Here is a 27297-nt window from a genome sequence, read left to right as displayed (position 1 = left end):
CTCAGCTGTGCACGGCCTGTTCTTTTTTTTTTCTCTCCGACCCATGCGTTTGCTTCTTCGTTTCAAGATTCTAAAATTATTTTAAGGTGGTATGAGCTCAATTGTTTGAAGTTTGTTTAGAAAAGAATACTATTATAGCCGCGCTGATACGAACTTGTTTTAACACAGGTTTGATAATTCTTTCGAACCCTGAAAAGCCAAATACTATGGACTAAAAATAGCTGTTTAGATATTGAAAACAAGCAAATTGCCAAATGTATATGCCTTTTATTTGAAAGCGTTGATATCGATGTACTCAAAATATTTTGATATATCAAAATTACGTGCAAGCGCCGTCGAACTTGCATGTGAGACCACTCTTCCATAGATATATACTAAAAAGTATAGTTTTATCGAAAATGGGGCTTTCAATAAAATGCCAAATTCGGCATTGAAACAGCTATATTTTTGTAACTGTGGTTTCTGGCTTTTTAGGATTCGATGGATTAAAAATAGCGCAACAAGTCTTGGTTTGAATTTCATAAACAAATTATAAACCATGGAACCCTTGTCACCTTAAAAACACAATAAATCTGTTCTTTAGATAAAATTCTAATAGAATGGTTCATAAACCACTGGAAAACCCTTTAGCGTATTCATCACTAATACACCCCAAATTCATTGTTCCCTTGTGTTCTGGCTTGACTACATACTACACTTTGAATACTACAATTGTTGCACAGGCTTATAATTTTTTTTCTAAGTGCTGATTATTGATGTAACGCGAAATTAGCTATAGAACGTATTTATGTTTTTTATCACTGGCTTAGCAACCCATCTACTACTAACTATATTAGCATGTTAGAACTTAGAACTTAGAACTATTTACTCCCTAATAGGTTTCACTAATTTCGGGAGGGAGTAAATAGTTCTAAGTTCTAAGTTCTAACATGCTAATATAGTTATGTTATGGGAAATTGTTATTCTGAAGCCATTATGCACTTGTATTTTACATTTCACTGACTTACATGTAAAAAAAAATTGTTGATAAACTATTTTTGACATGAATATTATGTCCAAAGTTTTAGTCTCCAAACGCAAATTATCACCACGTTTGCCCGACGGACACGAGTTTGCGTCAGCGAATACCAGCGAAAGACGCGACGAACACTCGAGTAAGCGCAAATAATCACCTTTAGGAAAACCAGGGGAATATTTAGATATGCGCATGTAACCACCTTGTCTGCACTGCGGAAGAAACGCGCTTACGCTAGTGAATACTAGCTGAAAACACGGCGAATACTCTAATAAACGCAAATAATCACCCATAGGAAAACCAGGGGAATATTTAGATATGCACATATAATCACCTTGTCTGTACTGCGGAAGACACGCGCTTACGCTAGCGAATACTAGCTGAAAACACGGCGAATACTCTAGTAAACGCAAATAATCACCCATAGGAAAACCAGGGGAATATTTAGATATGCACATATAATCACCTTGTCTGTACTGCGGAAGACACGCGCTTACGCTAGCGAATACTAGCTGAAAACACGGCGAATACTCTAGTAAACGCAAATAATCACCCATAGGAAAACCAGGGGAATATTTAGATATGCACATATAATCACCTTGTCTGTACTGCGGAAGACACGCGCTTACGCTAGCGAATAGCAAGTGGAAGAGGCGGCGAATACTTCAGTAAACGCAAATATTCACCTTTAGGAAAACCAGGGGAATATTTAGGTATGCGCATGTAATCACCTTGTCTACACTGCAGAAGACACGCGCTTACGCTTGCAAATACTAGCGGAAGACCCGGCGAATACTTCAGTAAGCGCCTAATAATCATAGGTAGGAAGAGGTGCGGATATACGTTATCGCTCCCTTCTACCCGTGTAAGACGTGTAAGACACGGAATATTCTCTCGGGGAAGACGCGCGCTGACATGGAATATTCCGCGTATTCTCCTAATATTCCATATGTCTGCGCTAGGTGCAAACTCGACTTTTTTTTGCCGTGTTTAATCTAGACAAAATAAAGAATTTATGTTACATTTAAGTGGGGCTCTTATAGTCAGTAGCAACTTTAAGTATATATTGATTGTTAACGTAAATTACTTTAAATGTAGTATGACTTTACGTAACTTTCTTTGCCTTTATCGAAAACTTTTAATCTTTAGGAGATTTAAGTGTCTTCCGTTAGTTTTAAATTTCATCATATTCTTCGGGACCTACTACAACCCGCGGAGTGCGGGGAGTCTGGGGGTTGTGGCCAAACTGGCGCGGGCAGTGCGGGGGAAGACGTTTGCGGGGAAGGGTCCGAGCCTGAGCTACGTAAAGAGTTCTTCACTGCCCGCGACAGTTTGGCCACAGTTTGACTACGTTCGCAAGCCACCTTCAACCTCCACGTCCCCGCACGGAGGACCTACCCCCGGCAACGTGTGGTGGTGGTCCAAGGCATGGATGAGCAGTGGCAGGCGGACTTGTGTGACATGCAAGCGTTCCATAAGGACAACGACGGGTACAAGTACCTTCTCACCACCATTGACGTCTTGAGTAGTAAAAAAAATAGCGCCCTCAGTGGGAATCGAACCCGGGAAGCTGCGGTCATAGACCAGTGTTCCCACCGCTAGACTAACGTGCCATTACTGAGTTGACCAGCAACCAAAATTATTTTTATTACTTTTGGTATCGTAATGATCGAAAAGCTTTTCGTAGCATGTCAAATTTCAGCATATTCTTTCCGGAAACCCGCAATAATTGATCACGTTACTGTCATACAATGTGTTTTATGCTATTAACATTCTAGAAAAGCGCAAAATCGTTATTCGATGAAGAAGCGCGGGCCATATGTTTGTACGAGTTTTGTTTGATATTTAGTTAAGTTGATTGGGAAGAATTGTGAAAAAGTAATTTGTAGGAATCTATCCTCTTCTATTTTGTCCTTCGAACAGAGGCTTTTTTTCTTATTACCCTGCGACCAGAGACCCAGCTAACAGATCCTTTACCTTATGTTTCTCGGACTTAAAAGTCGCAGTTTTACTAGTCGCTCCCCCAGCACAAATTCAAACAAACAACGCGAAAACCCAGAGACGCGAATCGGCAAGTACTAAAAGAAAGAGAATTAAAAGCTTTGCTAGCATTTTACTTGTTTTGTTTGCAAAATAACAACTTTGAATTGGACTGAACCGTAGAAGATCGATTACGTCGGTGACGAAGGCGCATGCGCACGCTCAACCCACATGTATGACTTTTCTGAAAATACTAGTATATATATTTTAGGGCGATACAAACAAATTACCGTAGCGGTCACAGGTCGATACCAAATCCACCCCTTATACGGGGAGCTTTGTTTTTGGTCCCTAAGGCCTTTGTACTCTATTTCATTGTCTCGTTCTAAGGTCCTTGTTTTTGGCTTTTGTTACATTGTGTTTTTGGTGCTGGTGCTCTGAACACCAAGAAACTACCTTTTTATAGTACTAAGCTTTAACCGGAAGTTGAACACCGGACGTTTACAGGATGCCCTAAGGATTGCTGTGTTGCAGAAGCACAGAAAGGCCATAAAACGTTTACGGATTAGTGATCCAATGATGGAGTGACATCGGAGTCCCCACAATAAATCATACATGCTTCGCATTATACTTTAATAAATTACTCCCCTATATAATAGTATAAAGTAGCTTACGCTAATTCCCGAGTTAAAAAGAGAACTAGACCCTGCGCGCAGGGTTGACTGGGATACCTGAGATCTGCAACTTGTTTGTGACATGTATGACTAAGAATTTACTGCCTACTATGGAAATAATAAAAAATATATATAATCTTGTTTTTTATAGTAAATGCCATATCACAACACTGATTGGGGCAAGAAAGGTAAGAGCATCATCTCTTCAGGTGTTGGGTGGACTCAAGGTGTGTTCCATGAAAGTAGACAGGGCTGATTGTCCTATCTTCAAATACTATCCCCACATCAGAGTTAGCACCGAAATAAGATTAAGGGAAGCTGAGAATGGGGTTTTAAAATTGTTATTTCTTAAACATTTCTTTGGTTCACTGCCCTCAATGTGCTATTACTTAGAGGTAAATTTATTTTAACAGCCAAAGTAAGTCCTATTGTTTAACAATATAATTTTATTGAAATGTATTATTTTATTTATGTAAGTTACAAGTAAACAACAACATTTATTTATTTTGAAGTAAAATGAGAGGGCTATAGAATATCCAGATTTGATTGAAATTCATAGAGCATAATCATATTTTCAAGATCAGCAACACTACAAAAATATTACAAATCTCTAGATTTTATTGAAAATGTTCCAAAAAAAAATAAAATGACATTCAATAAGGGATAAAGGTATTTTAGGGAAATAATAAAACTTAAAAGTTTTAACTTAAAACTTATCTAAAGGAAGCACCAAAGTACCAAAATAATAACACCTATGCTGTACTTTATTAAAATCGACTTGGTTAAAATGATGACATTCAATGAGAGAGATTAACATATTTCATAGTAAGAAAATAAAATTCATCTTAGGGTAGCCGGTCAAGTGTCAGATGTAAAGTAGATTCATCGTACGCAGATCAGATTTCTTCTTCCCGCGAAATTTAAAACAACTCGAAGAAAGCGGTTTACGAGACACAAGGAAACAGACAAAACATACACAAGGAAACTGAAGGAGCTGAGACACCGATAAAACGTGATTTTACTAACCTTTTCGACTTCAAATCGACCGGGGTCCGAAGCGTTACCTGACATATAGGAACGTTACATATAGGGACGCGTGACATATAGGGAAGTTTGTCAAAATTACCCATACGGACGCTCATAACAAGCTACTGAGCGCCTGACATTAAGGGATGTTACGAATACGAGTCCGTGGGAAACATGGGGGAACACAGTGACCAATTTAGTCTTTGTAAGGAGGGGGGGGGGGGTGACAAAAGTACACATGACCTATACGGACGCTCATAACAAGCAACAGAGCGCCTGACATATAGGGACGTTACGAATACGAGTCCGTGGGAAGCAAGGGGGAACACACTGATCAATTTATACTTTGTAAAGAGGGGGGGGGTGCGTGACAAAAGTACACATGACTTATACCGATGCCCATAACAAGCAACAGAGCGCCTGACATATAGGAACGTTACGAATACTAGTCCGTGGGAGACAAGGGGGAACACACTGATCAATTTATATTTTTTAGGGAGGGGAGGGTGGGTGACAAATTACACATGACCTTTACGGACGCTCATAACAAGCAACTGAGCGCCTGACATATAGGGACGTTACGAATACGAGTCCGTGGGAGACAAGGGGGAACACACTGATCAATTTAGTCTTTGTGGGAGGGGAGGGTGGGTGACAAATTACACATGACCTTTACGGACGCTCATAACAAGCAACTGAGCGCCTGACATATAGGGACGCTACGAATACGAGTCCGTGGGAGACAAGGGTGGAACACACTGATCAATTTAGTCTTTGTAGGGTGGGGAGGGTGGGTGACAAAAGTACACATGACCTATACGGACGCTCATAACAAGCAACAGAGCGCCTGACATATAGGGACGTTACGAATACGAGTCCGTAGAGACAAGGGGGAACACACTGATCAATTTAGTCTTTGTAGGGTGGGGAGGGTGGGTGACAAAAGTACACATGACCTATACGGACGCTCATAACAAGCAACAGAGCGCCTGACATATAGGGACGTTACGGATACGAGTCCGTAGAGACAATGGGAACACACTGATCAATTTATAGCGGAGCCAGCGCGGCGGAGCTCCATAGGTATAGAAATATGGTATAGCTATGCGACTTGGTTTTTAAGGTCATCGCGCGGGTATCCTGTGGTGTCACAATCCATCCAGTCAATCGCGCAACTCCCAGGCCCCCTCGGTCTTACGTTTTTACGTATATTTATTTTTTACCGCCATCAAAGTTCGTATGTTCACAACAAAAAAGCAGATTGAAAATAGTATTTAATAAGAAAATATGCGGATTCAAATTGGCTGAAATCTTTGAGGAACCGTTTGGTCTGAAGTACGAGCCGATAGTAAAATCTACCCGAGTGTTCGTGAATCCCGTCCGTTGCAGCAGCAAAAAGAGGACTACTTAGAGGCTCTACACCACCATTCTAATAATATTCCATCACGTCTGTATCGTTTCTTAGCTGAAGGAACGATGAAGAACGAAGAAAGAACACCGAGACATATGAGACGACTATATTCTTTTATCTCAAAGAACAACAACTACAAGTCTACGAAACTCGTACAAGCGTGTCTGCGCACGTGGTGTGTGACGTCACCGGAAGTTGTATAAACCGGATATCGTTACATCTCCCCTTCCAAAATACGCTAACAAAATGTCACTGTCCTGGATAATAAAACAATTGAAAACGTACAGGCGGTTTCACAACCCTTCCTGAACGCGTGCGTTGCTCCGCTGGGACATCGGGGACACCCTGGGCAGTATTCTCAGGGGCTTTCTCTGAAGGTTGTTTCTTCTCCTGCTGCTGCTGCTGCTGCTTGTGTGTCGTAGGCATCGCCGGTTTAGCAGGTCTGCTTGGGGGAAGGGCAGTGTATTTCTATCTCTTCTTGCTGCGTTGGCTGCATCTGCTCTCTGGTTTTCGCAGGTGTCGTCTGTTTCGCCGGTAAACCCGTCTGTCTTCAGTACGTACCTGATATGATCGAATATCAACTTTTCCTTCAACTCTTGCTTGCTTCCATTGCTTGGCCCTTCCCACTGTCTTTGTAGGTTGTAGACGCACACCATCTCCTTGTTTCAGCTCTTCTAACTCCTTTGCTCCACGGTTGTAATTCAGGCTTTGCCTTGCCTTCTGTAGCGTGAGCTTCTGGCGTACATCTCTGGGCACTGATGGTTTCAAGAGTCTGCTGGAAGTTGGTAGGAGTGTCTTGGTTCTCCTATTGAACAATCTTTGAACTGGTGAATAACCAACTGTTTCGCTTGGTGTATTCCGCCAATCCAGTAGAGCCAAGTACGGGTCTTTGTTTGATTCTGTGGATTTTTTAATAAGATTTTTTTGCCGTCTTCGTCTCCGAGCTGGTCACATGTTCAATTCCATAACTGTTTGTAAACTGTCTAAACTCATGCGAGTCAAATGGCGGGCCATTGTCACTCATAATCTGGTCTGCAATACCATGTCTGGCCACGTGTGGTTTGATCTTCCTCATCACTTCTTTCGCAGTCTTGCCTTCCAACCTGTCAACCTCAAAGAAGCCTGAATAGTAATCAACTGTTAGTACAATGTCTTTCCCATTCAGTTCAAACAGGTCTATGCCTACTTTCTCCCATGGGCGGTTGGGGATTTCATGGCATATGATTGGCTCTTTGCCTTGCTCTGATAAGTGACTGTTGCAAATCTCATATTTGGCAACATACTCTGCTTTTTCTTTATTCATTCCAGGCCAGTATAGGACTTCTCTAGCCCTACGGAGACATCCCTGGATCCCTATGTGACTGGCATGTATCTTAGCCAACATTTCTACTCTGGAACTGTTGGGAATCACTAACCTCTCTCCTTTGAAGACCAGGCCGTTTTGTAGTGACAACTCATCTCTGAAAGAGCAGTAATCTCTGATTCTCACAGGAACGTCATCCTTCACCTCTGGCCAGCCTTGTCGGATTATAGACTTCAGCTCTCTCATAGCTGTGTCCTGCTCTGTAGCTTGTCGTAGTGATGCTTGGGTAGCTTCGGAGACAGGTAGAAACTGTATCATGTCAATACTTTCTACCTCTCATTTCAGCTCCTCTCTTATAGTTGACTTGCAGGTCAAACTTCTGTAGTCGCAACATCATTCTTTGTAGGCGCTTGGGGGCACTAATGAGGCTTTTCTTGAAAATGCTTTCAAGAGGTTTGTGATCCGTTTCAACTTTTATTGGCCGTCCATACAAATAATGCTCGAAGCGCTCCACTCCAAATACAATGGACAGCATTTCTTTCTCAATCTGAGCATAGTTCTTCTCGATTTCTGTTAGAGAACGTGACGCATATGCGATGGGCTGTCCCTTCTGTATTAGACAGGCTCCCATCACCTTTCTCTGATGCATCACACTGCAGCTCGACTTCTTCGTGTGGGTCGAAGAACTTCAGAACTGGTGCTTGTGAAACAATCTTCTTCACATTCTTGAAGCTTTGTCCTTGTACTTGCTCGTCCCAGTGGAACTGGTTCTCTTCTCTTAGCACTTCGCGCATCGGTGCAGCTTCTTCTGAGAGATTCGGTGCAACCTTCTGGAGGTAATTTGCCATACCAAGCAATCTCTTTATATCTTGCTTGTTTGTTGGTGTAGGCATTTCTTCAATACCCTGTAACTTGCCGGGGTCTGGCTTCAACCCGTCTGTCGATACCACGTGACCCATGAACTTGACTTCAGCACAGCGTAGCTTCAGCTTCTCTTGAGTTTGATACCCTTTTGGCGACAGCGCTCGAGGAGGGATCTCAACTTGGCATCATGATCTCTGATGGCTTCTTCTTTGGAGTCACCTTTTCCGAAGATAAGGATGTCATCGAATATTGGTTTGACACCCTCCAGGCCTTCTAGTGCTTGTTCCAATCTCCTCTGGAACTCTTCGGGGGCTGGGGCGATATCGAACGGCATCCTCGTCCACCTGTACCTTCCCCATGGGGTGCCAAATGTAGTCAGGAAACTACTCTCGTCATCCAGTTGTATATGCCAGAATCCGTTCTTCGCATCTACAACACTGAACACCTTGGCATTAGTAAGCTGCGGAAGTAAGTCATCAATCACTGGTAGAGGGTATCTATTCCTCTTTAACGCTTTGTTAAGGGGTTTCGGACCTATGCAGAGTCTTATCTTTCCGTTAGGCTTCTTGACAACAACCATTGAGGATACCCATTCTGTGGGAACATCTACCGACTGAAGGACTCCTTACCCCACTAACCGATCAATTTCGTTCTTGAGTGGTTCTCGTACTGCCAGGGGCACCTTCCTGACTGGGAGGATTACAGGGGGGACAGTTGCATCGAGCTCTAGATGTAGCTTTTGATCTAGTTTACCCTCCCCTGTTAACACATCTGGAAATTCACTAACTGGGTCTGAGGTTGGGCTTGAGTCTGACAAACACATAATGTTCTCACTGTTCACTGTCATTAACTTGAAATTCTGCACGGACTGTGCACCTAGCAGTGGGGTGTAGCCTCTAGGGACTTTTGCAAACTTCGTGAGCAGTAGATCATTATTCCTTCGGTTGAGGGTTTCTATGTTGACCACCCCTAGCGGTTTTAGCTCTGACTTGTTAAACATGACTAGTGTTGCGCTTCTTTTCTGTAAGCGTTCCAATTTTGGGTCATTGAAAACTTTCTTATACAAATCTTCTGGCAAGATATTGACTATGGCTCCACAATCTTATTGGAACTTGACTAGCTCATCAAGAAGGCGCATGTGTGCATCAATTTTCTTAGGGCTGAGTGGATTTGTGTTCAGAGTGTCCACAGACTCCACAGTAAATAATGCACCATAGTCACTGTCACTTTCATAATCAAGATTGTGTATTGGTTTCTTACCCTTCTTGCTTGCTTTTAGAGCCGCTTACATGCTACTGAGAAGTGATTAAGTTCTCCACATGTATCGCATGTTTTCTGCCAAGCAGGGCATTTTTCTTTAGCACTAGGGTGTAATCTATAGCAGAATTTTCATTTGGGGTGGGGATTTGATTTGCTGCTATCCGTATGTGGCGGTTTTCTGGGTTCCTGCCTTCTACCCCATTTTGACCCTGTTTTTCTGCGCGGGGGGCCAGTGGTAATAGCGCTTATTTCGCCGGATTGCTGGGACATTTCCTTTAGCCTTTTAGCAGTAGCTTCTTCGGTTAAACAAATACCTTTCATAGATCTCATTCGTTTCTCCAACGCAGTGCGCTTCCATGAGCTCCATAATGCGATTGATATTTGCCTTGTCCTCTTCGTTTGCAAAGGGCAAACTTTCGTAGATCTCAAGTGCTTCGGGACCAATGCATGAAATCAAAGTAGCTGTTCTCAGCTCTATTCATTGTTTATCCAGCTCTATTCATTGTTTATATTTCGTAGTTTATCCAGAGCCTTTTAAAGGTCTTCCAATTATTAGCTAAGTTGCCTCTCGTCTCTAACTTTTGCGGTAGTTGGAGGTTGGTTTGTACAAACCCAGGCACACTCGTCGACTCTCCGCTTTGGTCTGGCATTTTGGGTTCTCTTCTCACTGTATTCTTTTACAGAGACTGTGAATCCTTTATTTCTGGCACCATGTATCGTTTCTTAGCTGAAGGAACGATGAAGAACGAAGAAAGAACACCAAGACATATGAGACGACTATATTCTTTTATCTTAAAGAACAACAACTAATATATAGATTTAGGCACTGCCTAAAAGCGGATCCAGCATTGATCACTGACAGTGCTAAAATGCTAACTGCTAATTTCAAACCAAACCCTTTCATTGATCTATGTTTGGGGTAGAGAGGAAGCAAAGAATATCAATTGACTAAAAAATAGTCGACGGGGGAGGAGATATAAAGGGAATTGACTCAACTTGAAAGGTTTGTTGAAAAAAATATAACAGTAATGAAAATAATTTGATTGAACATTTCTTGACATTTCCCCTTTCCCATTATCTTAACCCTTTCATCACCACAGGCTTCTAAAGAGGCCATGTCTATGCTATCCAAGCTATGTGAACAGAATTCTATTATTGAAAAAAGAACAAAGTTGTTGCTAGTGTTATAAAGTTTAAGTATCTTGCCCTAAGAAACCCTTCCCTTAATAAAAGTTCCATTAATGTACATTTGTAAAGCTACATTCTGACAAGCTTTGTTCTTGCGAAGAACAAGTAATGGATGAAACAGGATTTCAAAGATAGAATATAGTGTCAGACACAATTTTAGATAAGATGCAATACTGAAGTTTTAACGTACCATTTTAAGTGGTGATTTTCCATCCCCATGGAAATTAATATCTACAAATATACATCCAGTAATGCATTATATTTTGGTGTTTTTAGAAACCCCTGGATCCAACCATTCCAATGAAATAAATCTAAACCTTTAAAATAAATATAATGGAAAAGAGACTTGGAAAGGAAATCCTAAAAAGAAGGTATAAGTGAAAGTACTAAATGAAAATTTCAATTTAAAAATCAAATCTGGGGAAATAGCAAAGAGCATCAATTGCATAAAAATAGTCAACAAGGAGAAGGAAAGGAAGAAATATGACTCTTCTTTAAAGGTTTGAAAAGAAAATATAATAACAATAATGTGATAATTATATTCAGTACTTTCCTAAAATAACCCCTTTCCCATTATCTCTGTTTTCGTTACAGATTTATTATTTAAAAAGCAAAATTTAGCATTCATCTTGGCCCTCAGGTAGTCCCTGGTTCATAAAAGAGTGACATTTCTTTCAAAACAATCTTTTCATCAAGACATTTATAATCTGACTAATTTCCACAAATATTTGAGAAAATAAAAAATAAACACATGAGATGTAAGATGCAGACAATAACAATACATATTGGCAATAGGGGTTGAATTTTGTTTTGTTTTTATCCTCGGTAAGGAAAATTTCTCTTGTAAGTTGAAAAAGTTGAAAAAGTTGCTGTATCTTCTAAGGATATGCATCTTCTTAGGACTAAGAGCACAGGATATAAAGACAAGAACGGTCTTCTTTACCAGTATATGACAAATGCAACACGATATTGGTTAGCCTTTATGAAATATTTCAACAGAATCAAGAATAAAGATAGAACAAAGAATGTCAAAACAAAAGGTGTTATGCTCAAATAATTTGATTACTAACTTAAGTACTCGCATTCTCAAAGCATACAAAAAGGACAAAAGCCCAATAACTGTCATATCCTCAATAGACAATACAAATCGTCGTCTGAAACTCACCTTGCATTTTGTCGCTTTCTTGTGGTTGTGTTCGCTTTTTAATGTGAACTATTACTTACTAAAATTTACTAGCAAAAACATATCCTTACATAAATCTTGGCGTGAATGAATGTTAGTAGATCTCCTCTAGTTGACTTTATCCTTAAGTCACAAAATTTGAGGCAAAAAGAAATAATCGACGCATGACAAGAACATTTCCCTTGCTCCGTGCTTGTATTTAGCCGCCATTACGGGGCCGAGTGAGACCTGGGAGTTGCGCGGCTGACTGACTGGCTGGCTGGCGAGTGACACCACAGGGTACCCGCGCAATGACAACAAAACCAAGTCGTATAGTTATACCATACTTCTATACCTATGGAGCTCCGCGCGCGGCCTATGGCCGCACTGGCTCCGCTACAAGTCTACGGAACTCGTACAAGCGTGTCTGCGCACGTGGTGTGTGACGTCACCGGAAGTTGTATAAACCGGATATAGTGGCGCGAGACGCAAAAACATTACAACTGACAAAAACGCGCATTTTCTAGAATAGCGCGCGCTATGGATAAAAAGAATTTACACATCTCTACGTGGGTTCCTACTACAAAAAAAGTCATCACTATTAAGACCCCGCGGGTAGATAGACTTAAGCCGATAAGCCCACTGGCCTTCCCTTTCCCTAAGCTGAGCCTCAGAGTTACACTTATCTATAAGTTGTACCATAACATTAGTAAGACCTAAATGATTGTCGCAATGAAAATGTTGATAGATAAGGTCATCCTTAACTCTTTCACTAACCGGTAAACTAGGGTGCTTATTTAACCTACTTTTATGATTATTAAAACGCTTCCTAAAACTATTGATAGTAGACCCTACGTATTGCTTGCTACACATAGAGCAAGTAATTAGATAAACAACAAAATCTGAGTTACAGTCCAAGTCAAAATTAATGACATATTTCTTATTAGTAACTGTACTGCGAAACTCCCGCCCTGTCTTAAGAAAGTTACACACTCTACACCTTTTACCGCCACACTTACCACAACCTCTAACCTGAGTAATTTTCTCATTTTCTCATTTAGGCACTGCCTAAAAGCGGAGCCAGCAATGTTTTCCCACACTAAACTAGGGGTATGTCCCCATCAACACCCCTCCCCTAACCCCGACAAAGACCACACTTCAGGAGGGACATAACAACAGGATACTACACTTTGATTTTGCTTCAGGTATCCCATCTCCCTAAAATCAACCCTATCTAAATGCATAAAAATACATGGCTTATAACTTTTCCTCTTATTATAAAATTATTTTCTCCCATTCTCCCCTAGAGAATACCCAGAACAATGACACTTTTAGTAATTTTGATTGACATTACTTAGGATGCTATTTGCATAAAAAGAGGGATTATTTGAACTCTTACGTAGAGTTGTACTCGATAGACAACTTATACAGCAAATATATTTATAATTTGCCATATAATAAGATCTAAGCCCTATTTATTTATGTCATGATTCATTTTTTTAGTATACTTCAGATAATCTACAAAGATTTTTTTTTTCAGAAAAGGGGACCCTCAAGTTTATGTGCCCCTTGATATATAAGAAAAAAGTTGTTATTATATATAGCTTTAAAACTCTCCTGAAAAAAAAAAACATGACCGGGTTTAGGCATTCAGTATTAAAGCAGATGGTGCTAAGCATAATTTTGGCTACCTTGAAGCAAGGGCTATAAATATGGTGGTATGGACCGAGGTGCTGTGGCTGGATATGGTTGCACTTGGTAATAGGCGAAGTAGTATGATTATAGATTTGTAAAGAGTGCTTAAAAAGATGATATTACAGACGTTTTCATGTCCTTTTTAGTGTTCTTTGCAAATCTATTATCATACTACAGGGCCGTAGCAGGGGGTGGGGCACTGGGGGCATGTTCAACCGCAAAATTGTCAAAAATAATAAGGAAATGACCAGTAGGGGCGTGGCTGTGTCCCCCCATTGTTTTCTTAATGTTTATGTATTGTGCCCCCCAATAATTCTAGGCCTGCTACGGCTATGCACTATGGGGCCTTAAAGAGCTCAAAATTACATACCCCATAACAGCTAGGTTGAAACTTTCAACACCCTAAAATACCTGATCTTCAATTCTACACCACCTCATATATACTAATCCCTTTGATACATTTTTACTAATCTTATATTCATCGGTATCAAACTACAAATCTTTGATAAATCAAATAATCCTTTTAATGTACACCATCCTTTCTCCTTTATCCTGTATTAAAAACATCTTCCATCTAATAACAAACAACCAAATATTTTAAATATTTTAAATATTCAAAGCCCTCTCCCCTGCCATTATTACATATAAGTCTCTCTTGAACCATGTTCATGAATAATAAGCAGTCATGTAGAGGGCCAAGCCATTTGAGCAAATGCATAGAAAAGTTACAAGAAAAAAAGACTACATTTGCTAATAACAGTGTAGCCAGCATTTTCTTATATATGCAAATAGTATTTATTGTTGTTACCTATGCACATGAGAATAATGCAATCAGTTTGCAGTTAATTACAGTTGCAGTAAGTAACTTTGCAGTAAGTACAGAAGACCTGGTCTTCAAGCATCAGAAATCATAACATGGGCAATAATTTTGTTGACAGTTAAAGACTTATATCCACACAGACTTTAGGGAAGTATCAGCAGAGCAAGAGCAGATTATGTTGGCTATAGGTAAAGAATGTGTGTTGATTGAAAATAATTATACTATGCAAAAAAGGAATATGAAAAACGTTTATTTACATCTGCTTTCATTTCAGCCAGCCTATATTGACGGCTATACTTTAGTCCTTGCTTTATTCACCTGAAAAAAAGATATCCATGTCATTTCATAGCTACCTAGGGTGGGGGGTTGTTTTCGATTCTGCTATCTCTAAGGGTTAAAAAATTCCTTCTACCCCACCCGATTTGCTATCTCTTAGGTGCTGACCGCAGCCAAGTTGCTCTCCCATCACCCCCATCTGATTATAGCGGAGTCCCTCCCCCGGGACCAAGATATCCTTTTCATTGCATAGCTATTCCAGCTAAATCATGTAATTACTAAGCACGTAACTTGGCCCTAGGCAAGTGTAGTGATATGTGTTTAAGAATCATTAAGAACTGACTTTGGACCCTGTTGGTCAGGACAATTATTATTATTATTGTGTATTGTTAAATTATTATTAGTGTATTATTAGTTTGGTCAAGGCTGTAATTCCATGTAAGCGTAAGAACGTTACAATTTAAAATAGAGCACGCGCAGAAAATGGCGTACGCTAGTTTATCGCGTGGAAAGTAAGTTCATGGCAGTTGGTTTTGGTTATGTTTGAGTGCGGATATTTTGAAACACTCAGAGTAACAAACTTCTTAGCTACAGCCTCGAACCCTAACACTTGGCAAGAATTGTATTAAACTATTCAAGTCTCAAACAGTGTTTACATAAGCACTTTTTATCTCATAACAGTTTGGTATAAAAGAGACAGAAACAAAAACAAATTTATATGTATCAACCAAAACAGACACAGTAAATCTCAATAAAGATTTTTATAGAGTGATAAAGGCACATTTTCGAACTCTAGAATCTTAAAAATATGATCAAATCTATAGAGAAAGAAAACTATTTTTAGATGCCTTACTTATTGCGAAATATTAAGCTTACTTATATTATGTTGTTCTCGAAAACATTCGCTTTCCACTATGTGGTAAATTGCCGGATATAGTTCTAAATCGATTATTTATCCAATACAACTGAGCATTTTTTTTGCCGTTAAACTCTCCCTACCTTAGCAATATAAGCCTTTATTTGTAGAAGGAAGAATTTTAGTATAACTTTTGACAACACAATTGTGTTCACAAATTGTGTGAACAATTAAGGCTACGGTCAGAAAACGGGTGTAAGTTTGGTGTAAGTTTTCAGTTTAATTGCCCTGTCAAATAATAATATGATAACATTACCTTTTTGCTTTTTTTTTGCTTCGTGACGCATTAATGAGAATACAGTGTTGAGTCTGAAGTCCTCTTTTTAGCTGCTGTTTACAATTGAAGAAGAACGAGACGGGCGGATTCACGAACACTCGGGTAGATTTTACTATCGACTCGTACGTCTAATATTATCAGTTTCTTCACACGAAACGGTTCCTCAAAGACTTGTTTAGCCCTCGACCACAATCAGCCTATTTAAATCCTCATCTTTCTCATTAAATACTATTTTCTAGTTAAGATAGGAGGCAAAAAAACACATTCTTCTTGTGAGACCGAGTGGGCCTGGGAGTTGCACGATGACTGGATGGATGGATGGATGGATGGATTGTGACACACAGGGTACCCGCGTGATGACCACAAAAACCAAGTCGCATAGCTATACCATATTTGTATACCTATGGAGCTCCGCGCGCAGCCTACGGCCGCGCTGGCTCCGCTATTACCTATATTCTTTTTGCTTAGCTTATATTGTCTGCATCTTGCATAACTATCTATTGTGTTTATTTATTTAAATGTTGTTTTGAAAGAAAAAAATACTTATAATTGTTTTCACTTTTATTTAGGTAAAACCAACCAAGATACAGATTGACGATGAAGGGGAGTCATGAGAATAGGCAAATGTCTTAAAGATAATAAAGTAGGAGATTTCTTACTTTGATACAGCAGTAAATGCGAAATAGGCTTTTTTAAAGCACTTGCCCTCAATGATAAATCTGAAAACATTTTTTCTATCAACCTAAAGATAATGGGGAAAGGGGAAATGTTATGAGAGTGCTCAACCAAGTTGTTGCATTACTGATGAGTTTTTTATCAAAGCTATAGTCCAATTTCTTCCTTTTCTCTCTCTGTCTCTCTGTCTCTCTGTCTCTCTGTCTCTCTGTCTCTCTGTCTCTCTGTCTAACTGTCTCTCTGTCTCTCTCTCTCTCTCTCTCTCTCTCTCTCTCTCTCTCTCTCTCTCTCTCTCTCTCTCTCTCTCTCTCTCTGTCTCTCTCTGTCTCTCTCTCTCTCTCTCTCTCTCTCTCTTGTGACTATTGATCTGTTTCCTTTCTGCCCCCTTTAATAAATTTAAAATAGGTAAAAGGTTTGAAATTAGACATTTTCAATCAATTTGTTCTCCTCCTTGCATTTAATTTTGGATTAGCATTAGCATATGTGGATCCATGGTTTCTATAAAAAAAGCAGGCCACCATCCTACAGGGTGGGTGCACCAATGTCTAATGCATGACTGGAGGTATGTTTGTGAATTTAAATCCCCTTGGTGATGGAGTATCACCAGTAATAAGTGATATATAAATAGTCATATGTCACCTGAAGTGTATCTAACTATATCATTCTATCTTTGGAATGCTGTTGCATCCATCATTTGTTTCTTTTGCAAGGGCAAAGCTGGTCAGAATGTAGCTTTGATTCAAGTGTACATTAATGAAACTTCTATCAAGGGAAGGGTTTTTTTTTTTTAGCCAAGGTCGGGGGGGGGGTGAGGGACTCTCCAGAAACATAGACGGGGGTGCTCGGTCAGTTAATACTTTCGGCTTTATTGTCGGTAACATAACAATATAGGATCCGTCAGCAAATTAAAACCAGCGTTGTTTTTTTAATGCTATCTCTAAGGGTTAAAAATATCTCTGACCACACCCAATGTGCTATCTCTTAAGGGTAAGAATTTTTGTTGACCATGCCCTTAGTGCTATCCCTTAGGGTTAAAATTGATTATGCTGTCGAGCACCCCCGTCTCTCAAACTCCCGTTTCTCAAAGTCCCCCCCCACCTCCCACCTGGGAGCAAGGTACTTTTCAATAATAAATCTGTAAAGAAAACAGTTTTATATCAAACCTGTAGGTAAAGAGAAAGGGAAAATGTTAGGAATGTGCTCATTTAAGCTATTTTTGCATCATTGTTATATATCTTTTAAAGTAGAGTCACATTTTGTCAAATAGAGTCATTCATTTCTCCCTTTTTCTTCTCCTCATTGACTTTTTGTTATACTTATTTCTCTCTAACCCTAACATAGGTCAATGAACATGGTTTGGTTTGAAATTAGAAATTTGAATTAATCACTTTCAGTAATAATTTAGGATTTGCCTCCATTGCATTCATTTTTTAGTAGCCAGTATGGGTGGATCCAGGGTTTCTAAAAGCAACAGGCCAATGGGTGGGTGCACCATGTAATGCATGACAGAAGGTATATTTGTGGAGTTTCGTTTCAACACATTCTTCTGAATAATCAGTTGTGGTACATGAAAACTACAGTAGTGGGTCTATGGGGGGAGGGGGGGTTAGGGGTTTAAACCTCCCCTTGGGCTTTCTTTTTTTATTGTTTTCAGTGTATCTTTTCATTCCAAAATCGTTACGAAGGTAAAATAATGACACATTTTTTTGGCGAAATCCCCCCCCCCTTGGCAAAAACTAGATCCGCCCCTGAACTACAGTATGGCATCTAAATCTTTGGAATGCTGTTAAATCCATGATATATTCTTCACAAGGTCAAAGCTTGTTAAAATGGTGTTTTGATAAATATAAACATAGTGGAACTTCTATAAAGGGAAATAAGAATTTACCATTAGACTCTTGAAAAAACATTCTCGTCAACTAAGACACTTTGAACTTTGACAGCCTTTTTCACACCAAGTTTCAGTATATTGTTAACTTTCATATGCATATTTAATATTATTGAATGAGTGCCTGCTTGATCCATTTTGAGGGGCCAATACAATTCAACATTACATGGCAGTAAAATTTGACTTATTTTTAATCTCATTAAAAAAACTACTAGAGATACTAGAGACACCAAGATCCCCTCTAGAGCTACCCCTATCAGTCACACAAAAAGGTGTTAATTTCTGGCCCCGCTTTTAGGCAGTGCCTAAATCTATATATTATATATGAGGTGGTGTAAAAGATCAGGTATTTTAGGGTGTTGAAAGTTTCAACCTAGGTGTTAGGGGGTATGTAATTGTGGACTCTTTAAGACCCCATAGTGCATAGCCGTAGCAGGCCTAGAATTATTGGGGGGCACAATACATAAACATTAAGAAAACAATGGGGGGACACAGCTACGCCCCTACTGGTCATTTCCTTATTATTTTTGACAATTTTGGGGTTGAACGTGCCCCCAGTGCCCCACCCCCTGCTACGGCCCTGTAGTATGATAATAGATTTGTAAAGAACACTAAAAAGGACATGAAAACATCTGTAATATCATCTTTTTAAGCACTCTTTACAAATCCATAATCAAACCACTTCGTCTATTACCAAGTGCAACCATATCCAGCCACAGCACCTCGGTCCATACCACCATATTTATAGCCTAACATTACCCTTTGCTTCAAGATAGCCAAAATTATGCTTAGCACCATCTGCTGTAATACTAAATGCCTAAACTCAGTCATGTTTTTTTTTCAGGAGAGTCTTAAAGCTATATATAATAACAACTTTTCTCTTATTTATTCAAGGGGCACATAAACTTGAGGGTCCCTTTTTCTGAAAAAAAATCTTTGTAGATTATCTGAAGTATACTAAAAAAATGAAACATGACATAAATAAATAGGGCCCAATTTAGCAAGATCTTTTAATATGGCAAATTATAAATATATTTTCTGTATCTGTAAAAGTTCAAGTAATCCCTCTTTTTATGCAAATAGTATCCTGAGTAATGTCAATCAAAATTACTAATAGTGTCATTGTTTTGGGTATTCTCTAGGGGAGAATGGGAGAAAATAATTTTATAATAATAGGAAAAGTTATAAGCCATGTATTTTTATGCATTTAGATAGGGTTGATTTTAGGGAGATGGGATACCTGAAGCAAAATCAAAGTGTAGTATCCTGCTGTTATGTCCCTCCTGAAGTTTGGTCTTTGTCGGGGTTGGGGGAGGGGTGTTGATGGGGACATATTTTAGGGTGGAAAAACACTGCTGGCTCCGCTTTTAGGCAGTGCCTAAATCTATATATTACTTTGTAGGGAGGGGAGGGTGGGTGACAAAAGTTCACATGACCTATACGGACGCTCATAACAAGCAACTGAGCGCCTGACATATAGATACGTTACGAATACGAGTCCGTAGAGACAAGGGGGAATACACTGATCAATTTATACTTTGTAGGGAGGGGAGGGTGGGTGACAAAAGTTCACATGACATATACGGACACTCATAACAAGTAACTGAGCGCCTGACATATAGGGACGCTACGAATACGAGTCCGTGGGAGACAAGGTGGAACACACTGATCAATTTAGTCTTTGTGGGAGGGGAGGGTGGATGACAAAAGTACACATGACTTATACGGACGCTCATAACAAGCAACAGAGCGCCTGACATATAGGGACGTTACAAATACGAGTCCGTGGGAGACAAGGGGGAACACACTGATCAATTTAGTCTTTGTAGGGTGCGGAGGCTGCGTGACAAAAGTAAACATGACCTATACGGGCGCTCATAACAAGCAGCTGAACGCCTGACATATAGGGACGTTACGAATACGAGTCCGTAGGGACAAGGGGGAACACACTGATCAATTTAGTCTTTGTAGGGTGGGGAGGGTGGGTGACAAAAGTACACATGACCTATACGGACGCTCATAACAAGCAACAGAGCGCCTGACATATAGATAAGTTGCGAATACGAGTCCATAGAGACAAGGGGGAACACACTGATCAATTTATACTTTGTAGGGTGGGGAGGGTGGGTGACAAAAGTTCACATGACCTATACGGACCCTCATAACCAGCAACTGAGCCTCTTACATAATGGGACGTTACAAATACGAGTCCGTTCTTCTCCTTTTTACAAATAAATAAATATTACTTAGAATTGACAACATAGAGCTAAGATCTGTATTGTTGAAACAATAGTACAAACATTTTAAAATTTTTACCACGACAGCAAAACAAAATTATTACTTGGTTGCGGATACCCATAGCCATTTTATAAATTAGTGGAAACCCTTGATTCAAAATTTATTACCATTTCATTTCTCCTTCCCCTCCCCTTATGCTAACAATTTCAATAGACTCAACAGATGCCTCGACGAAAACCCGCCTCAAATAAGCGTAAGGATGCCGAATGCATGCAGCACTTTCTAAACCGGCAGTGCATGATCTGCGCATCATGACCAACAAAAGATGACCAACAAAAGATCGTCCTACCATGTTGTTCGGTGCGTGTCCACGTAAAATGCTGGGACACACACCTCATACAAGCACAGACCGCAACCGCTGTCTATATTGGCTACGAGTCCAACTGGCTGTGCCGCAAGCCGCTATAGACAACGGCTCCGCGCCCTAATTCATCGTACCAGTGCCCACGCTATTCCGAACCCGCCCTTCTATCCCGCCATAAATAGCAACGAACACACCTATCGACTGCGGGAACTCTTCTTTTCAATTAGAAATGAGGACAGCGACCTCGAAGACGACGACTGGACTTAAATCGCAAACAGAATTCTCTCCCTTATTGTGTTCCACCCCCCCCCCCCCTTTTTTTTTTTCTTTTACCCTTATTTCTTGCAGTTCTAAGGTGCATTGATGACTAGCCATGCACGGTTGCTTGCTCTCCACTCCGAGACCACCACTGATGACCCCTCTCGATCTCTACGAGCCACCACAAGCAACACCAAGAAAGACTTAGCTACGTAGACAATTAAATAACCATAGGAGGTCGATCTCAACAAAAAAGGACTTGTCTAAATTCAACAAATTTATGTTACTACAAAAAAAGGATTATGTCAACAACAACAAAAAAAAGGATTATTATTTACTCATTATACCTATGTATTTACTCTTATAACACCTTTCAGTACATATGAATCTATGTGTACACAAAAAAATTAGGGATATCTGATTTTATTAATTGTTTTTTTTAGTATGACATACTCTTGCTGAGCGGAGTCAGCATTTGTCGACCGGCGGGGTATTGTTGTGCCAAACATTTTAGGGATATTTAGAAACAGAAATATTTAAATTTTAAACAAAAACTGCAACGTGGTTGCTGAACAAACATCCATTCTTCTTCCCTCCGTTCATACCTTAATATTGACAGAGATTTCCACCTTTTCCTTAATATGTAGATTTAGGCACTGCCTAAAAGCGGAGCCAGCTTTATTTGCCACTCTAAACTAGGGTATTGTCCCCATCCCAACACCCCCCCCCCCTCTCCCCAACCACTAAAAAGACTTTTAGCGAGAGACATACCCAGGATTCTACACTTTGACTATGTTCCAGGTTTCCCAACTCCTAAAATGAGCCCTATCTAAAATGCATGGCTTATTACATTTACCTTTTCTATTATTATAAAATTATTCTTTACCAATCCCCCATGAGAATACCGTGAACAATGACACCATTAGTAGTTTTTATTGTCAGTACCCAGGAAACTATTTGCATAAAAAGAGGGATTTGTGCTCTTTATGTAGAGTTAAACTTGATAGACAACTGATACCGAAAACTATATTTATATTTTGCCATATAATCAGATCTTAATACTAAAAAGTTGAGTCCTATTCATTTTTGTTAGTAATATTTTATTTATTGAGTATACTTTAGAGAATCTACAAAAAAATAATTATTTGGGTTCAGGACCCTTAGAAAAAGGGACCCTCGAGTTTATATGTGATCCTTGAATAAATAAGAGATGAGTTGATATTATATTTTGCTTTCAAACTGTCTTATCAAGTTTGTAAGGGGGACTATCCTGAAATAAAAAATAGTAGTATAGGAGTTGGCGGTTCCAACGCATTTTCATGAAAATGCGCTAGAACCTAGCCAACTTCTATGCTACTTACCCGTCGAATGGAATCCATATTATGGTAACAGTGTATGAATACATTAGTGACTACTATATGGTGAGTAAATTAATGGAAACTGCCGATGGAACCCACTGTGTGGAAGCTGCCGATACAGGCTTTGTGTTTATAGTCGGTACAGCTGTATAAGAGTTTAATCTCTTGTGTTAGTATATAGAATGGATTGTAATAGAGGGATCCATATGGCATTAGAAGAAGAGGGATATTACGACTGTCCATTTTGTGATCTAAGGATAGCGAAGTACGTGACTAAGGGAAAGTCGGCGAGGTTCGAGGTATGTTGTGGTAGGCAGGATATGGTTAATGACAATGGAGCTAATGTGTGTAGAAATTGTGGTGTTCACCATGGATACGATTTGCCGTCGAGTATGTTGATTTTTACGAGAATATGTACAGGATACGCAGAAAGTCAGATATGTATATGCTTCCCATATGGGGTCTTATCATAGCGGAGCTCCATAGGTATAGAAATATGGTATAGCTATGCGACTTGGTTTTTGTGGTCATCGCGCGGGTACCCTGTGGTGTCACAATCCATCCATCCATCCAGTCAATCGTGCAACTCCCAGGCCCACTCGGTCTCACAAGGGGAATGTTATTTTACGCTTTTTTTTGCCTCCTCTGTTAACTAGAAAATAGTATTTAATGAGAAAAGAGGATTTAAATAGGCTGATTGTGGTCGAGAGCTAAACAAGTCTTTGAGGAACCGTTTCAACTGAAGAAACTGAAAAGATTAGACGTACGTGCCGATAGTAAAATCTACCCGAGTGTTCGTGAATCCGCCCGTCTCGTTCTTCGCAGCTAAAAAGAGGACTTCAGACTCAACACTGTATTCTCATAAATGCGTCACGAAGCAAAATCAAAGCAAAAAGGTAATGTTATTATATTATTATTTAATAGGGCAATTAAACTGAAAACTTACACCAAAACAAAACGTTTTCTGACCGTAGCCTACATACTTAAATTGTTCACCCAATTTGTGAACACAATTGTGTTGTCAAAAGTTAAACTTAAATTTTTCCTTCTACAAATAAAGGCTAATATTGTTAAGATAAGGAGGAGTTAAACGGCAAAAAAAATGTTGTATTGGATAAATAATCGATTGAGAACTATATCCGGCAATTAACCACAAGCTTAATATTTCGCAATCAGTAAGGCATCTAAAAATAATTTTCTTTCTCTATAGATTTGATCTTATTTTTAAGATTCTAGAGTTCGAAAATGTGCCTGGATCACTCAATAAAAATCTTTATTGAGATTTACTGTGTCTGTTTTGGTTGATACCAAAACATTTAAAATTTCTATTTTAAATTGTAACGTTCTTACGCTTACATGGAATTACAGCCTTGACCAAACTAATAATACACTAATAATAATTTAACAATACACAATAATAATAATTGTCCTGACCAACAGGGTCCAAAGTCAGTTCTTAATGATTCTTAAACACATATCACTACACTTGCCTAGGGCCAAGTTACGTGCTTAGTAATTACATGATTTAGCTGGAATAGCTATGCAATGAAAAGGATATCTTGGTCCCGGGGGAGGGACTCCGCTATAATCAGATGGGGTGATTGTTGATTGGAGAGCAACTTGGGTGTGGTCAGCACCTAAGTGATAGCAAATCGGGTGGGGTAGAAGGAATTTTTTAACCCTTAGAGATAGCAGAATCGAAAAAAAACATTAAATAAACCCTTTAACAACCCCCCACCCCAGGTAGCTATGAAATGACAAGGATACCATTTTTTCTCAGGTGAATTCAGATAAATAAAGCAAGGACTAAGCCGTCATTATAGGCTGGCTGAAATGAAAGCAGATGTAAATAAACGTTTTTCAAATTCCTTTCTTGCTTAGTATAATTATATTCAATCAACACACATTCTTTCCCTATAGCCAACATAATATGCTTTTGCTCTGTTGATACTCCCCTAAAGTCTGTGTGAATATAAGTCTTTAACTGTCGACAAAATTATTGACCATGTTATGATTTCTGATGCTTGAAGACCAGGTCTTCAACTCCAAAGTTACGTACTGCAACTGTAATTAACATATTTGCAAATTAACTAAACTGATTGCATTATTCTCATGTACATAGGTAACAACAATAAATGCTATTTGCATATATAACAAAATGCTGGCTACACTGTTATTAGCAAATGTAGATATTGTTTTTTTCTTGTAATTTTTCTATGTACTTGCTAAAATGGCTTGGCCCTCTACATGACTGCTTATTATACACGAACATGATTCAAGAGAGACTCATATGTAATAATGGCAGGGGATAGGGCTTTGAATATTTAAAATATTTGGTTGTTTGTTATTAGATGGAAGATGGATTTTATACAGGATATAAGAGAAAGGATGGTTTACATTAAAAGGATTATTTGATTTATCTAAGATTTGTAGTTATATAAGGTGGTGTAGAATTGAAGATCAGGTATTTTATATTTAAATATGCAGTATTTCATACTGCATATTTAATATTATTGAATGAGTGCCTGCTTGATCCATTTTGAGGGGCCAATACAATTCAACATTACATGGCAGTAAAATTTGACTTATTTTTAATCTCATTAAAAAAACTACTAGAGATACTAGAGACACCAAGATCCCCTCTAGAGCTACCCCTATCAGTCACACAAAAAGGTGTTAATTTCTAGCCCCGATTTTAGGCAGTGCCTAAATCTATATATTATATATGAGGTGGTGTAAAAGATCAGGTATTTTAGGGTGTTGAAAGTTTCAACCTAGGTGTTATGGGGTATGTAATTTTGGACTCTTTAAGGCCCCATAGTGCATAGCCGTAGCAGGCCTAGAATTATTGGGGGGCACAATACATAAACATAAAGAAAACAATGGGGAACACAGCCACGCCCCTACTGGTCATTTCCTTAAAATTTTTTGACAATTTTGGGGGTGAACGTGCCCCCAGTGCCCCACCCCCTGCTACAGCCCTGTAGTATTGATAATTGATTTGTAAAGAACACTAAAAAGGACATGAAAACATCTGTAATATCATCTTTTTAAGCACTCTTTACAAATCCATAATCAAACCACTTCGTCTATTACCAAGTGCAACCATATCCAGCCACAGCACCTCGGTCCATACCACCATATTTATAGCCCTTGCTTCAAGGTAGCCAAAATTATGCTTAGCACCATCTGCTGTAATACTGAATGCCTAAAAATTTAGCAAGATCTTTTAATATGGCAAATTATAAATATATTTTCTGTATCAGTTGTCTATCAAGTACAATTCTACGTAAGAGTTCAAATAATCCCTCTTTTATGCAAATATTATCCTGAGTAATGTCAATAAAAATTACAAATAGTGTCATTGTTCTGGGTATTCTCTTGGGGAGAATGGGAGGAAATAATTTTATAATAATAGGAAAAGTTATAAGCCATGTATTTTTATGCATTTAGATAGGGTTGATTTTAGGGAGATGGGATACCTGAAGCAAAATCAAAGTGTAGTATCCTGTTGTTATGTCCCTCCTGAAGTTTGGTCTGTGTTGGGGTTGGGGGAGAGGGGGTTGATGGGGATATACCCCTAGTTTAGAATGGGAAAACATTGCTGGCTCCACTTTTAGGTAGTGCCTTAATCTATATATTAATAAAGCCTTATGCTAAAGTTTTGTTTAGTTTGTCTCTCATTTCTACCATTATCTGTTCTCGGATATGGTCCTCGCTTTTTTTTCTCTCAACTGAGGTGATCGTTTATATACCTTTTCCCGTATCGACTCTCATTTCATTATATTTTTCAGCCTCCTTGATAATGAGATTGAATTCGTCTGAGGATATTTGGTTGTCGGTCAATGCTTTGCTAATAAGGTCATCGATTGAACTCAATTTAGATTTAGCTAGCATCACTATATCTGCGTGTTTCTGTACATTTTTCGATAGTCGTTTAGAGACTGATGCCGTCACTGTTGAAACAATAGCACTAACACTTGACAAAACTCCTAAAGGTACAGCCACAGGGATCCCAACCCTAGTCAACCCAGTCCCCAATGCCCCAGCTGACAGGGCTACTGAGAGAGAACCTGACCCGATAGCTATTTTATTAATAATAGACCGGGACTTCGCGTACTTTTTCCTAACTCTTTGGTGGTGTTCGAGGTTCGCGCTAATAGAGTTCTTAATAGATCAGATTTGTTGTAGTCTGAAACTTTTACCATTGTCTTCATCGGTTGGGATTGTTGGGTAGATTTGGCCGCATCTCTCGTTCTTGCACTTCGTACATGTTGTCCATTATATTATATGGTTAGATAATCTCGGTGTACATTTCTTGTTTTTAGCTATCGTACATGTATTCCACATCACCGGATAGCCCCTCGCACATTACGTTGCTGGTGAAAAGTGCTGGGTTAGCACCCGTCTCGGTGTTAATGTGTAGGACGGTTCCATTAGCACCCCATACGAAAAGCATGTACCTCACAGCTGAAAGTGTCTGAGGGTTATCAAATACTACACCGGTGCTCGTGTGTAGGTGGTTTTTTCGGCATGATCACACCCCAAGAGGCGCCTACTTAGCTACTAGACGCTAGAATGTTCTGCCCAATGAATTGATCAGAGACGTCACCAACGCTCCGCTTCCAAGCGAAGTAGAACTTCGGGTC

General features: G+C 39.3%; 1 long non-coding RNA gene across 1 annotated transcript; it reads left to right on the top strand.

Moving 5' to 3' along the window:
- Positions 1-23246: 23246 nt before the first annotated feature.
- LOC116609433 lies at positions 23247-25067 on the top strand. Its single transcript, XR_004292947.2, has 2 exons — positions 23247-23544; positions 24429-25067. It is a non-coding gene; the product is annotated as an uncharacterized LOC116609433 (long non-coding RNA).
- The last annotated feature ends 2230 nt before the right edge of the window (positions 25068-27297 follow it).

This window comes from Nematostella vectensis, chromosome 13 (genome assembly GCF_932526225.1).
Source record: "Nematostella vectensis chromosome 13, jaNemVect1.1, whole genome shotgun sequence".
Lineage (NCBI taxonomy): Eukaryota > Metazoa > Cnidaria > Anthozoa > Actiniaria > Edwardsiidae > Nematostella > Nematostella vectensis.
The sequence above is the reverse complement of the archived record's forward strand: the minus strand, read 5'-3'. Positions and strand labels throughout refer to the sequence as shown.